Below are 13,779 nucleotides of genomic sequence, written 5' to 3'. Positions count from 1 at the left end.
TCAAGTTTGACATGTAAGTAAGACTTCATACAAGAACTCTAATGATCGCGTTCAGTGTTGTAACATCCCGTATCTTAATTTACCGGTTTACTAATCATAAGGACGGTAAACGACATTTACTATCACTTTTACTGTCGTTTCAGTACTTTTAGGGGGCCATAAAATATGACTTTTTGTTCGGGTCAAAATTTGAGAAAATGTTCTTCATGGAAGTTGTAGAGGACGTTAAACCGAGCGCGTGCATATGTGGTATGTAAAAATCGGAGTTCGTATACGAAAGTTATGGCCAAAATACTAAAGTTACTGTTCATAGTAAGTTTCTATAAATAGCTGAGTTACTGTGGTAAGTTTCCATTTTCGGAAACTTACCGAGCCTCTTCCCGATTCTCTCTTCCTCTCCGACCTCTTCACCTTCTTCCGGCCATAACTCCTCCATCCGGCGACGGATTTTGACGTGTAAGTTGTCGTTGGAAAGCTCTCTTCCTTCTCTTCATTTCTGGGTTCGTTTCGTAGCTTAATATGAACTGTGGAAGGTGCAGCAACGAGAAGAAGAGGACGGTCACTGTAGCAGTTTTGAGTCAACGCCGATATTTTCCGATTCCGGCAGTCTCCGGCCACCAAATTGGCGTCGAAGGTTCGGTTTTTGACATAGATCATTTCCCCTAACGTCTTTCATTTCAATTTGTAGTGTAGAGGTCGAATTAACAATTTCAATTTCTAGGGTTCTTGGAATTTCTGGAAAATTTTCACCGGCCAAATTGGAGCTCTTCCAGGTAAAATTGGAACTTGTTGTAGTTGAGAAAGAGGTTGGGTTTGTTGAGTAGATGGTGCTGCCAAATTTTGGTGGCCATCGGAGGTGGTTGCCGCCGGCGCGTGGGGCCCACGCGCTTCCACTGTTGGTGGCGCGTGGAGGCGTGTAGGGCAGTGTTTTAATTTCAGTTTTTAGCCCATTAAATTGTAGAATTGTTGTAGAGCTTGTATGTGAAGTTTGGTGAATTTTGGAGGGGTTTGGAATTATTTGTGAATTTCCGAAGTTTGAAGTTTTGTGATTGAATTGTGGGAAATCCGGCCGTCGGATTTCCTTCGTTTTCGTTGTGGGATATATAAATTGAGGAATTGGTGTTGTGGAAGAGATTTGGGTTGAATTTGAGAAGTAATGGAGATAGGGATTTTCGGGTTTCGTTTAGGTTCGTAATTATTTTATCGGATTGTCGTTTACGGAAATATAATTGTGTACAGGGCAATGCCGCGAGCTACGGTTAAATGAAGGAACTCGTTTGCGTGGTCGCCCAATAGTACTGTGAGTGGACTTTTGTTTTTAAGTAATTGATGCATGCATTATTTCTTAAAGTATGCTCTATTTATTCATCAATTTACATTTCGAGTATGAGATTATAAATTGATTTAGTATTATCTCATATAAATACTTTCATTATTGATTCGTTTCCGAAATTGCTTTTGATTTATAATCTTAATGGTGAATTAGCTTATTTCCGAGGTTATTTCCGGAATTATTCTCTAATTATATTTTATTTCGATGGAATTATTTCTTGTTTATTTATTCGATCTTTGGTTTTGGCATTGGGAATGCCTTAGTAATGATTTCAGATTGAGAATTGTGATTTTGTTTGATCTCGCTTTTCTGCTATTGATTTGGAGATACTTTTGGCGTGTGGGACACGTCGTTGGAAATTCTTTAACGAGAGATGGGGGAAGCCTTATGTATTTTGGATTTACTGGATTTTCGGTTATGTTTCCCTGTGCCATACTGAGGGGTGATTTTATCATGCTAGCATTGATTTTCCGCCTTTGTGGCGCGGTGATGGGATCACCGTAGCCCTTCCGCCTTTGTGGCGCAGGTTACTGTCTCTGTGACAGTAATTCTGTAGCCCAGTATCCTATCGCTACACTTAGTGGCGTAAGGGTATATTACGGGAGTTATGGGAGTTCTTTAGCCTGGGAGGCTATCACCCAACCAAGCTTGAGTGGCTTATTCGTATGGCTATCATCTTCCCCTACTTATACTATTTTTGACTAGCGGGGACTAGTCTGAGTTTTCTTAACCAGCGGGGCTGGACTTATATTTTCGAGTTTTGAAATTTCAATCTTTTACTCTATTGTCGTGACTAGCGGGGCTAGTCGGTTTTCTGGAGTTCAACGTTTTTCAGATTATTTTCTTAAGTGTTTTATAAAGGTTGCATGCATCCGGATTTTACATATATATCGAAAAATGTGGGAAAGTATGAAATACATTTGGTTTTAATTTGTTTATTTTTGTCCACTCACGCTAACGTGTTTTTCAATACTTTTCCCCTGGGCCCTTCGGTTTCAAATGCCCAGTTTGCAGGCGAAATTAGTTGAGGTCGGGCGTACATGGAGTCGAGGCATAGCCAACAGCATTGCTTCCGCGTACTCATTCTATTTCTGTTTTCTTTGTTACTTAGTGGATTAGTATTGCTCTGATAACCTATGGGATTAATATTGTTTTTGGGTTGAGACTGATATTTGTGAAATTGGAGTTGTGATTTGGGGAGCAGATGGCTCCAGAAGATTAAGGATGGATGATTTAGAAGTGTAAATGTTTTCCTACAGGTTTTGGGTAGCCTACTTTTAGGGGAAGTTCCGCCAAATTTTTGGTAGAATCTCTTCTAAAGTGGGCCCCGCAGGGCCACTTCGGATTTCAGGGTGAAATCTGGGGCGGGTCCTGTCAGTTGGTATCAGAGCATTAGGTTGTTAGGTTCTGTAGACTCGTTTCTATTCTGTTACCTTATATGCTTGGTGTTGCCCAGTACCTCTCGAGTGATGGCCCGACTGCAGCGGTTCCCCATCGTGTACTCTTCGGTGCTGTGGTATCCATCAAGTGTGTAAGGTACAAAGCTAGTTGGTTTTCTTCTGGTGCTATGCCTCTTGTACGTCGACCTCTTAGGGATTCCGCTGCGTATTGGTCTCCTTACATATGCACCTTTCCCTGGTATTGGTAGAGTAAGGCTACTCTACAAATTCGAGTTGTGCTATGAAATGTGATTCGAGGAAATGTTATGGTTATCCCTTCCTCGATGCCGACAAGTTGTTGGGGCATGGTTAAGGTGCGAGACCGGAGTTTTATTTTGTACTTTATTGGTAGGGATGAACGACCATTGTTTTTGGCTGTCTCTGAGTATTATAACTGTTTTAGAATCCGGTTTTGGAGAATTGAAATTAGTAATAATGATGGTTCTAACATTGAATTGAGTTTTGGAGAATGTGTTACTTGATACGATCGGCTCTGTGAGCGGCATGAGGAATATTACTGGAATTCGATGGAGATTCTTTGTGAATCTCATTGTTGGAAATCATTTATAGAGAATCCACATTGGAATGTATCTCAACTGGACACCTTATGTCGGCATCATTACGCATCACTCTCCGGTAGACAACAGATAAAATTGAAGAGATGTCCTGGGTTGTTATGTCTAGAGGCTGTGTTTTCAAGTGGCTATGGTCACTGATGTTGGTAAGGGGGAAGAGATAACAGTAAATGAGAATTTTAAATAGAATGAAATTTTTTAAAAATTGTCGATTTGGGTCGTTGACCTAACCAGGGTGTATGAGCATAGTTTTGCTCGGAATAAAAGAAATTGACTTTAGATACCACAACTTATAGTTTTGTCTACCTGAGTCTTGGATGGTATCGAGTAGGGAGATGAACATGAGTGGGTTTTTATAGTTATGTGTTTGAAGTTCTAGAAATTGGTAGAATGCTTAAGGTTTTATAATAGAGTTACTGTTTTGGTCGGTAAATAATTGGGAGAGTTGGAATCAACTCTTCGTATGTGATATTATGCAAATGGGTGTCCTTGGTTATCCGCTTTTGAGTGAAACAGTTACACATAAGTTTGGGGAATAGCGGTAATGACCTTGTTGGGTGTCCATAGAAGTTCGAACGGAATTACTATGTGATATGGAATTTGATTCGAGTTTTGAATTATGGAGCCTTGAAGGTTGAATTGTGTTAGGCTCTTGGTGGAAGTTTTGCCTGACGGATGGGTTGTGATATGATATTAGCGGTTGGTGGAATAACTTTAAGGAAATAAGTTTTCAGTTAGTTCCGGAAATATTTTAAGTCAATGTTTGACCAGGACTCTTGTTATTTTGGGTGGAAGGTATTGTAGCATACTTTAAGTGATGTACTTTAGTGTTGATTACTTTGAGGAAATTGGATCATTATTGTGGTGGGACCACATTCGGATCCGGATATCGCTTGGTGTGCTACAAGATGTTGGACGGGTGTCCTATGATATATATAAAGGATTGTTCAGGAAAGATCTTGTGAATTGTGTTAGCTACCTTGGGGGATTGATTATTGCTTGAATCGAATATACGTAATGGATTCTTTGGGAGGAATTGGGCGAACTTTGCCACCGTGGTGACCTTTAATTGGAAATGTATAGGAAGTTGTTGGTATGAATGAAATCCGGTCACCACTTATCTAAAGGTAAGACGACTTGAACAGGAAGTAGGAGTTGAGTTGGAATAAATTGATTGGGCTTATGTTCTATCAAGGGTTCAATGGATATTTAAGTACTAATTGTTGAGCTACTATGATTGAGTTATGTTATTGGATTAATTCTTGATGAGAAGATTTAGAAAGTTTTTGGTACAATTTTGGTTAGCACAGGAAAGTCATAGGAATTCTTGTTGTAGCTGAAATTTTATAAGTTAAGCGTCGCTCGAGGAGTGGATTCGTGGTTATCTTATCCTCTTTTCGGTAAGGACCGTCGTCCTTTATCAGCATTGGCCTTAAGTTAAATAAGGAGAGTTGACTATATTCTAGTCCTTGCAAGTTCAACGTTGTTTGACATGACTGATTTTTGGTGATTCTTGTAACATCAGATAATGAACTTCTTTGATATCTCATTTTCTTGTCTTGAGAATTAGATTTTCGTTTCTGTGGTACGCAAAGTGTTATTTGTTTAATTAATTGACTTTGAGCTTTTCCATTTGGCCTATTATTCGACTTTCTCTCCAGGTTGTTTTGAGCAAAAGAGTTTTTGCAAATTTTTGCTTAGTAGTGGATAAGACTTTTTGGTAATGCTTGAGGGTATATTTATACTTTAGAACTGTTGAGTCAACAAGGGATGCTGTGAATTTTGTGGGGATTGTTGCCTCTGACCAGATTCCAGCTTGAGGATTTTTCTTTTCAAATGTTGAATTTCTTTCCTGCTGGTCAGATTTTGGATCAGATTTGGAACAATTTCTAGTGTTGTTTGATGCATCATAGTCCATTAGAGGTATGTGTCCATTAGAGGATTTGACACATATAGAATTTAGAACTTTTCTATAATGTCATACCTGTAGTAGAATTGTTATGAGGTGATGTCGGACAGATGGTTGGAAATGTTCTACTTGGGACTGGTGGAGCAGTTATGAGAGAGAGTTTTTCTAATTATCTAAGGAAGTTATTTTATTTGAGTTTGATCAGAATTCCAATCAAGTATTTAATAATACGGATAATGGTGTTTTCGGTTGTGAGAATTACATTGGTATATGGATTAAGAATATCAATTGGGGCAACAGAGATCAACGAGAACGACATGGATTCAACCAGATTTTAGATCTATGACTATTAAAGAAGTGTAGCTTCGGCTAAGAACAACTTGAGTGTGATGCATCTTCTTCCAGATATGATTCGTTGAGCTGGAGTAGAGTTAGTAGTTATAATTCTTGCTTGCACTGGATTTTTGAGGATGTGGTACATGACATGGTAGTTAAGCGAGTACTAACTTGTAAGAATTATTAGCAGTTTTGATCGGAGGCATTTGTAAATAGTAAATTTCTTGTGACATTTGATTTAGAAAAGTTTTTCCACATTATCGTATTTATAAAAGTTTTTGAGTGAGGTGTTATATGTGTGGCCAGTAAGGTAGCTATCAAATGAGTTTTTTTAGTCGGCTCGGAACGTCATCTCAAGGCTGGACTAATGATTTTAGTCAGATATCAGAGTAGCGCAGTGGAAGTGTAGTGGCCCCATAATCTACTTGATTAAGAACTTATAGGTTCGTTTGAGGTCGACCTTTGTATGTTTGACAACTATGGGACCTTTACGTGAACGACATTTGATTAGGAACTTAAGCACAAACAAGGAAGTGCTGTCTTGTGGTAGCTAAGGAAGTGATGTCTTTTGGAATTGTTGATTAGCAGTGACCATCTTGTGGCATGGTTATCACAATGTTGTTGGTAAATGGGTTGGATTTTCACTAAGCGACTTTTGTGAGAAGGTTATGAATGCTATAATTTTAACAGGGTGATTTGTGACGTTAATACCATGTGTTATCTGAGCTAACCATTGAAATGAATTTTCTTTTACACCGGAATTCATGTACTTGCGAGTTTATGGTGCTACATGGTTTAACAAGACAAGTGAATCGATTTTGGACGTTGATAATTTTGGATTATAGGCATGTCTTCATTGCTTTTGTAGTGGGGATCATAAGAGTTTCTGTGGTTGTTGATTTGAGGTTGCGAAAAGGAAAGCTTAATCTAAGTCTGAGTTGGTAAGTTTTGAGATTGTGGTATTTTGAATCAATTGGTGTGTTCTTTCTTTCTAACCAGCATGAAATTTCGAGGGCGAAATTTTTATAAGGAGGGGAGAATGTAACATCCCGTATCTTAATTTACCGGTTTACTAATCATAAGGACGGTAAACGACATTTACTATCACTTTTACTGTCGTTTCAGTACTTTTAGGGGGCCATAAAATATGACTTTTTGTTCGGATCAAAATTTGAGAAAATGTTCTTCATGGAAGTTGTAGAGGACGTTAAACCGAGCGCGTGCATATGTGGTATGTAAAAATCGGAGTTCGTATACGAAAGTTATGGCCAAAATACTAAAGTTACTGTTCATAGTAAGTTTCTATAAATAGCTGAGTTACTGTGGTAAGTTTCCATTTTCGGAAACTTACCGAGCCTCTTCCCGATTCTCTCTTCCTCTCCGACCTCTTCACCTTCTTCCGGCCATAACTCCTCCATCCGGCGACGGATTTTGACGTGTAAGATGTCGTTGGAAAGCTCTCTTCCTTCTCTTCATTTCTGGGTTCGTTTCGTAGCTTAATATGAACTGTGGAAGGTGCAGCAACGAGAAGAAGAGGACGGTCACTGTAGCAGTTTTGAGTCAACGCCGATATTTTCCGATTCCGGCAGTTTCCGGCCACCAAATTGGCGTCGAAGGTTCGGTTTTTGACATAGATCATTTCCCCTAACGTCTTTCATTTCAATTTGTAGTGTAGAGGTCGAATTAACAATTTCAATTTCTAGGGTTCTTGGAATTTCTGGAAAATTTTCACCGGCCAAATTGGAGCTCTTCCAGGTAAAATTGGAACTTGTTGTAGTTGAGAAAGAGGTTGGGTTTGTTGAGTAGATGGTGCTGCCAAATTTTGGTGGCCATCGGAGGTGGTTGCCGCCGGCGCGTGGGGCCCACGCGCTTCCACTGTTGGTGGCGCGTGGAGGCGTGTAGGGCAGTGTTTTAATTTCAGTTTTTAGCCCATTAAATTGTAGAATTGTTGTAGAGCTTGTATGTGAAGTTTGGTGAATTTTGGAGGGGTTTGGAATTATTTGTGAATTTCCGAAGTTTGAAGTTTTGTGATTGAATTGTGGGAAATCCGGCCGTCGGATTTCCTTCGTTTTCGTTGTGGGATATATAAATTGAGGAATTGGTGTTGTGGAAGAGATTTGGGTTGAATTTGAGAAGTAATGGAGATAGGGATTTTCGGGTTTCGTTTAGGTTCGTAATTATTTTATCGGATTGTCGTTTACGGAAATATAATTGTGTACAGGGCAATGCCGCGAGCTACGGTTAAATGAAGGAACTCGTTTGCGTGGTCGCCCAATAGTACTGTGAGTGGACTTTTGTTTTTAAGTAATTGATGCATGCATTATTTCTTAAAGTATGCTCTATTTATTCATCAATTTACATTTCGAGTATGAGATTATAAATTGATTTAGTATTATCTCATATAAATACTTTCATTATTGATTCGTTTCCGAAATTGCTTTTGATTTATAATCTTAATGGTGAATTAGCTTATTTCCGAGGTTATTTCCGGAATTATTCTCTAATTATATTTTATTTCGATGGAATTATTTCTTGTTTATTTATTCGATCTTTGGTTTTGGCATTGGGAATGCCTTAGTAATGATTTCAGATTGAGAATTGTGATTTTGTTTGATCTCGCTTTTCTGCTATTGATTTGGAGATACTTTTGGCGTGTGGGACACGTCGTTGGAAATTCTTTAACGAGAGATGGGGGAAGCCTTATGTATTTTGGATTTACTGGATTTTCGGTTATGTTTCCCTGTGCCATACTGAGGGGTGATTTTATCATGCTAGCATTGATTTTCCGCCTTTGTGGCGCGGTGATGGGATCACCGTAGCCCTTCCGCCTTTGTGGCGCAGGTTACTGTCTCTGTGACAGTAATTCTGTAGCCCAGTATCCTATCGCTACACTTAGTGGCGTAAGGGTATATTACGGGAGTTATGGGAGTTCTTTAGCCTGGGAGGCTATCACCCAACCAAGCCTGAGTGGCTTATTCGTATGGCTATCATCTTCCCCTACTTATACTATTTTTGACTAGCGGGGACTAGTCTGAGTTTTCTTAACCAGCGGGGCTGGACTTATATTTTCGAGTTTTGAAATTTCAATCTTTTACTCTATTGTCGTGACTAGCGGGGCTAGTCGGTTTTCTGGAGTTCAACGTTTTTCAGATTATTTTCTTAAGTGTTTTATAAAGGTTGCATGCATCCGGATTTTACATATATATCGAAAAACGTGGGAAAGTATGAAATACATTTGGTTTTAATTTGTTTATTTTTGTCCACTCACGCTAACGTGTTTTTCAATACTTTTCCCCTGGGCCCTTCGGTTTCAAATGCCCAGTTTGCAGGCGAAATTAGTTGAGGTCGGGCGTACATGGAGTCGAGGCATAGCCAACAGCATTGCTTCCGCGTACTCATTCTATTTCTGTTTTCTTTGTTACTTAGTGGATTAGTATTGCTCTGATAACCTATGGGATTAATATTGTTTTTGGGTTGAGACTGATATTTGTGAAATTGGAGTTGTGATTTGGGGAGCAGATGGCTCCAGAAGATTAAGGATGGATGATTTAGAAGTGTAAATGTTTTCCTACAGGTTTTGGGTAGCCTACTTTTAGGGGAAGTTCCGCCAAATTTTTGGTAGAATCTCTTCTAAAGTGGGCCCCGCAGGGCCACTTCGGATTTCAGGATGAAATCTGGGGCGGGTCCTGTCAAGTGTACTCTTTAAGTTAAGAGCACCCACATACTTGTATTAGTGTCTCTACACAAATGACAAGAGACATATCATCCTCCATATTGAGCATACATAGTATGTGCTAGTCTTTCCGGATTATCAATGTCCAAGTGATAATCCTATGACTAGGAACCTTTTAGGATAAGAGTGTGAAAGAGTAAAGGTCTCACACATCTAACTCTTTAGATTACTTTCTCTTTAACTCATATTCCTTGGACCTTGTTCAATCAAATATTAAATATAAGCAATTAACAATAAACTTGCCCTTTTGATTAATAATAATTACATCAAAATGATTGTTTTAGGACACAATTCCTTCAGTACGGACGTCATTTTTTTTTTTTTGAATAAAGGGCTGGTGCGGCTGCCCTCAAGCCTTGATTAATGAAACTGTCGAATACAAGGGGGGGGACATGAAGCCTAAACCCCTGATTACCATAAGCATCTAGAAAAATTTCCGAAATAATATCAGAAATCTCTACAGGAGACTTGTATTCTAACAAGCACCAACTAGCAAAGAGTGCAATAGCTACTCCATTTGCTTTAACATAGCAGTGACATAGCGGAAAAAGACTTCTATATGTACCCCGCGTACAACCTAGCATAAATACCTGCTTTAGCACAACTTTCCTCCTATGTTGCCGCCGAAAAATAAATCCGACGGCACTTAGTCTCATCCTGCCACTAGGCGGTAGCGCCCATTTGACGAACCAAATAAGTCGCCGCTGACCTAGAGCAGACAAGGCACGTAGAGTGCATACCCAGACACAAAGCCCTATTAGGCCTACACAGTAAATGTAGGATTTTATTGGGCGCATAACTCTGGTATTGAAGCAAAATAGAGAGAAGCTCAGTGGTTTGAAATCTCAAAGTCCTCCATTTGCTAATCAATAATATAACTTTACATGATATCACTTGTAATCACAAAAATGAAAAATGTAAAGCTCCATACCTTGACTTTAACATCTAGAGCTTGGTAATATGGTTCGGTGTCATACTCAAAGCAAAGTTTTTTCACATCCCACTGCTCAAACATACAACAAACCAAAACCCCAAACTCTAAATTTCAATAAAATCTTGAAATTGAAAAATATATTAGGGATTAAGAAAAAGGTAGAGTTAGTAACCTCCTTAAGGCAACGAACGATGACCTCTCTGGGTTCGCCTTTAAGCACCAACAATCTGGACCCAAGCTTCTTGAGGTTCAAATCCAAATCCACCAGACTCTGGAGCGGGAACCAGATTCGGTTCAGGCCGGCCTTAGAGGACCCGGCCGAGGGTGCGTTCGGGTCGGGATTCATGCAGTGCTGATCGATGAAGAAGACCGGGTAGAGGAAATTGGAGGTTTGGAGGCGTGCTCGAGAGCAGGGTTGTCGTGGATCCTCAGGCCCTTGGAACCTGAGTTTGGACGAAGACAGAAACCCAAGTTCTGAAGAGAGAGAGAGAGAGCGCTTGGGTGAGATAGAGACAGAGAGAGCTTGGGTTAATTAGGGCTACAGATCGAGATGTTAGCGGGGAAATAGAAATAAGTTTTGCGACGGCAAGAGGAAAAGGCGTGGCAATTGATTACAAAGTTACTACGGCAAAGATTTTCCGTCGCAAATGATAAGACTTAATTGCGACTGAACATTTTCCGAAGTAAAAAGGCGACGGCAATTGTTGCCGAAGTAAAAAGGCGAAGCAATTGCAATTTTTTTTAGTAGTGGAACGATCACCATAAAGCACCGATGAAGCCTGAGCAAGCCAGCCAAACTTGGATCGCCGTCTCAAGCCGCTACCAGCTCCCCCCGAAGTAGCCATCCCCGCCGCCGAAACCCACCTCATGCCGTGAATCGCCTCCCTCGAGATGATGTCCATGGCGTAGAGAAGAAAGATCACGAACTACGCCGCCACCACAGTCAAACCTCAGGCCAGAAATCCCTAAGCCAAAAGGGTACTAGCCCAAAACCATTCCCGTCCGGCAAACGATACAACAATAGCGAGATAGAAACCGCCAACGCCGTCGTCAACCGCTGCCGGACGAGAGGAAAAGATCACGGGAGTCCGACTTCTCCTTGCCTCCGACTCGTGTCCGATTTCTTATCCCAGAGAGGTTGGGCGATTAATCACGTTGAGATATCTAATAACAGGAATATCTACACAAAGAATTGCAAACCTTAGTAGAATGGAATAGTCACATATATATAAAGATTTTGAAAAAGGAAAACAATTAAGGATAAAATTAATTGTAATAAATTTGACGATTTTATTTCTTTACAAAACAGAAAAAGTTAATTCAAATTTCAATGAGTAGCTACAATTAACGATGCTAAAATTAAGGATCAGTTATCATCTCATGTTACTTTTCACTAACCCAAGGGTACATCGTCATTAGTTATATATTAACACTCTCCAAGGAAGGTTTAGGCGTGCAGAATGATAAGAAAATATATATGAGTTTTCCCAATATCTCTTCAGAAAATATTTCTCAGAAAAAATTCACTTCAACTTTCACAGTGTAACTGCACAAAATTCTACAATCTGCATGCTTTTGCATCTGCATCAGCTGATGACAACATCAAGTTGAATTTCCAAGAGGGAAACTTTAACTCAACATATCTACTCTCTAGTCAGTATCAGAAAACCAGAACAAATGCGGTGGTGGTCAATGAGAAGGGAGTTATGGCCACTGGAGGTGACGATGGTAGGTGGTTTTGGGATCGGAAGAGCAGTGACTACTTTCAGCCATAAGGATTGAACCTGGTTTACTTGAAAGTGTATATTGAAGCCTGTTTCGAGTTTTCGATGCCCTTTCCTATCATGTCACTGGTAAAAGACTTGTTAGTTGTTAAGCTGACAAGTCAAAAAGTGGAGACACGATCAGAATGCCATACCAGAAACTGATTCAAACCTCCTAAAGACGTCACACGATTTGGTGGTTCTAGCATCCATCGATCCTCTTCTGCTGTTGCTCTGTTTTATTCTTGTAATCAACTGCAACCTCTGAATCTCTGATATTTGGGCTAGTAAGAATGAACAACGACCAAGTAAAGTTTTGATCACATTTATGGAGATTGACTTGACACCTTAACCAGTTGCTTCAGCATGCTTTGTTGTACAATGTTGTGTGATGGACCTTGATGTTCCTGGCCTCCTGGGCTTTGGTTGTCACGATTATTTTGTTGTTTTGGACTTTTGGTAGAGTTTTCCTCATTTTTCCAGGAAAAAGCCTTGGACCAAAAATAAATAAAAATTGCAAAATTAAATTCGTGTTGTAGAGAATTGGAAAATTGTATTGTATTGTATTCATCTCAACATGAGATTTATATAGGGTTTACATCATGTATACAAAATGCAATACATAATAGCTATACTAATCAATCACACATTACAAGTATGTCAATCGCATACATTACGAGTCTGTCAATCGCATACGTTAAGCAATACCTATTGCATGAATAGTCATTATCATTGACAACACTCCCCCTTGGATATTCCATGTCAATAGTGTTGCCTCTGCTATGCACTTCTAAGTTGCCTCGTCAAAAACCTTGCCAAGTAATAAAAACCCTGTGGGAAAAAACAACCTTGGTCGAAGGAGAAAAATAGCACAACGCGCGTGAATGTGGAGCAGTCGACATCCTTCAACACTCCCCCTTGTGCCGCTCAAACTCGGTGATGACGCTTTGATCGTTGCCTCACTATAAACCTTGCCAGGTAACAAAAACCCTGTGGGACAAAAATAACCCTAGTCAAAAGGCAAAAAGAGCACAACACATCCTTCACTCTTCGAGATCGAACATGTAGACATCATACCTCCCCCTGATGTCAAGGTCTCCCCCTGATTTCTACAATTATGGGAGTTTGGATAACTTTCTTAATCCGATGCTCTTCACATGTTTCTCGAAGGTGGATTTAGGTAATGACTTGGTAAACAAGTCCGCTACATTATCCTCTGAACGGATTTGATTCACTTCAATATTTAGAAGTGTTTGTTGTTGCTGATTGTAAAAGAACTTAGGCGATATATGCTTGGTGTTGTCGCCCTTGATGAAACCTAACTTCATTTTCTCAATACAAGCTGCATTATCTTCATAAATGCATGTAGGTTCATCTGTGGTAGACTTCAAACCACAAGTTCCTCGAATGTGTCTAACTACAGACCTTAGCCATATGCATTCTCGCACGGCTTCATGTAGAGCGATAATCTCTGCATGATTTGAGGAAGTAGCAACAAGGGTCTGCTTTGTAGACCTCCAAGATATCGCAGTGCTTCCCATGGTAAAGACATAACCCGTTTGGGAACGACATTTGTGAGGGTCAGAGAGATACCCTGCATCAGCAAAACCCATCAAGACATCGTTGTCATTTTGATGGAGGGGAGGAGGAGCACAGAAGGTGGCATTTTTCCTTGTGGGGTCCGATCCCACACTTCTGTCATTTCTTTTCTCTCTGTAGGGATAAAACAAGCCCATATCAATCGTACCCCTCAAGTA

At 40.0% G+C, this 13,779-nt stretch overlaps 2 long non-coding RNA genes across 3 annotated transcripts; both read left to right on the top strand.

The window, feature by feature from the left end:
• The first annotated feature begins 347 nt into the window (after window positions 1-347).
• On the top strand, window positions 348-2,579 carry LOC133718536 (uncharacterized). 2 transcript variants are annotated; one of them, XR_009850358.1, is made up of 5 exons: window positions 348-456; window positions 540-634; window positions 722-773; window positions 1,240-1,300; window positions 2,341-2,579. It is a non-coding gene; the product is annotated as an uncharacterized LOC133718536 (long non-coding RNA). The 2 variants fall into 2 exon arrangements; XR_009850357.1 differs by lacking the exon at window positions 348-456 and having other exon boundaries at window positions 469-634.
• A 4,361-nt stretch (window positions 2,580-6,940) lies between these two features.
• LOC133718602 (uncharacterized) lies at window positions 6,941-9,153 on the top strand. The gene is made up of 4 exons (XR_009850395.1): window positions 6,941-7,208; window positions 7,296-7,347; window positions 7,814-7,874; window positions 8,915-9,153. It is a non-coding gene; the product is annotated as an uncharacterized LOC133718602 (long non-coding RNA).
• The last annotated feature ends 4,626 nt before the right edge of the window (window positions 9,154-13,779 follow it).

This window comes from Rosa rugosa, chromosome 6 (assembly GCF_958449725.1).
Source record: "Rosa rugosa chromosome 6, drRosRugo1.1, whole genome shotgun sequence".
Classification (NCBI taxonomy): Eukaryota; Viridiplantae; Streptophyta; class Magnoliopsida; order Rosales; family Rosaceae; genus Rosa; species Rosa rugosa.
The sequence above is the reverse complement of the archived record's forward strand: the minus strand, read 5'-3'. Positions and strand labels throughout refer to the sequence as shown.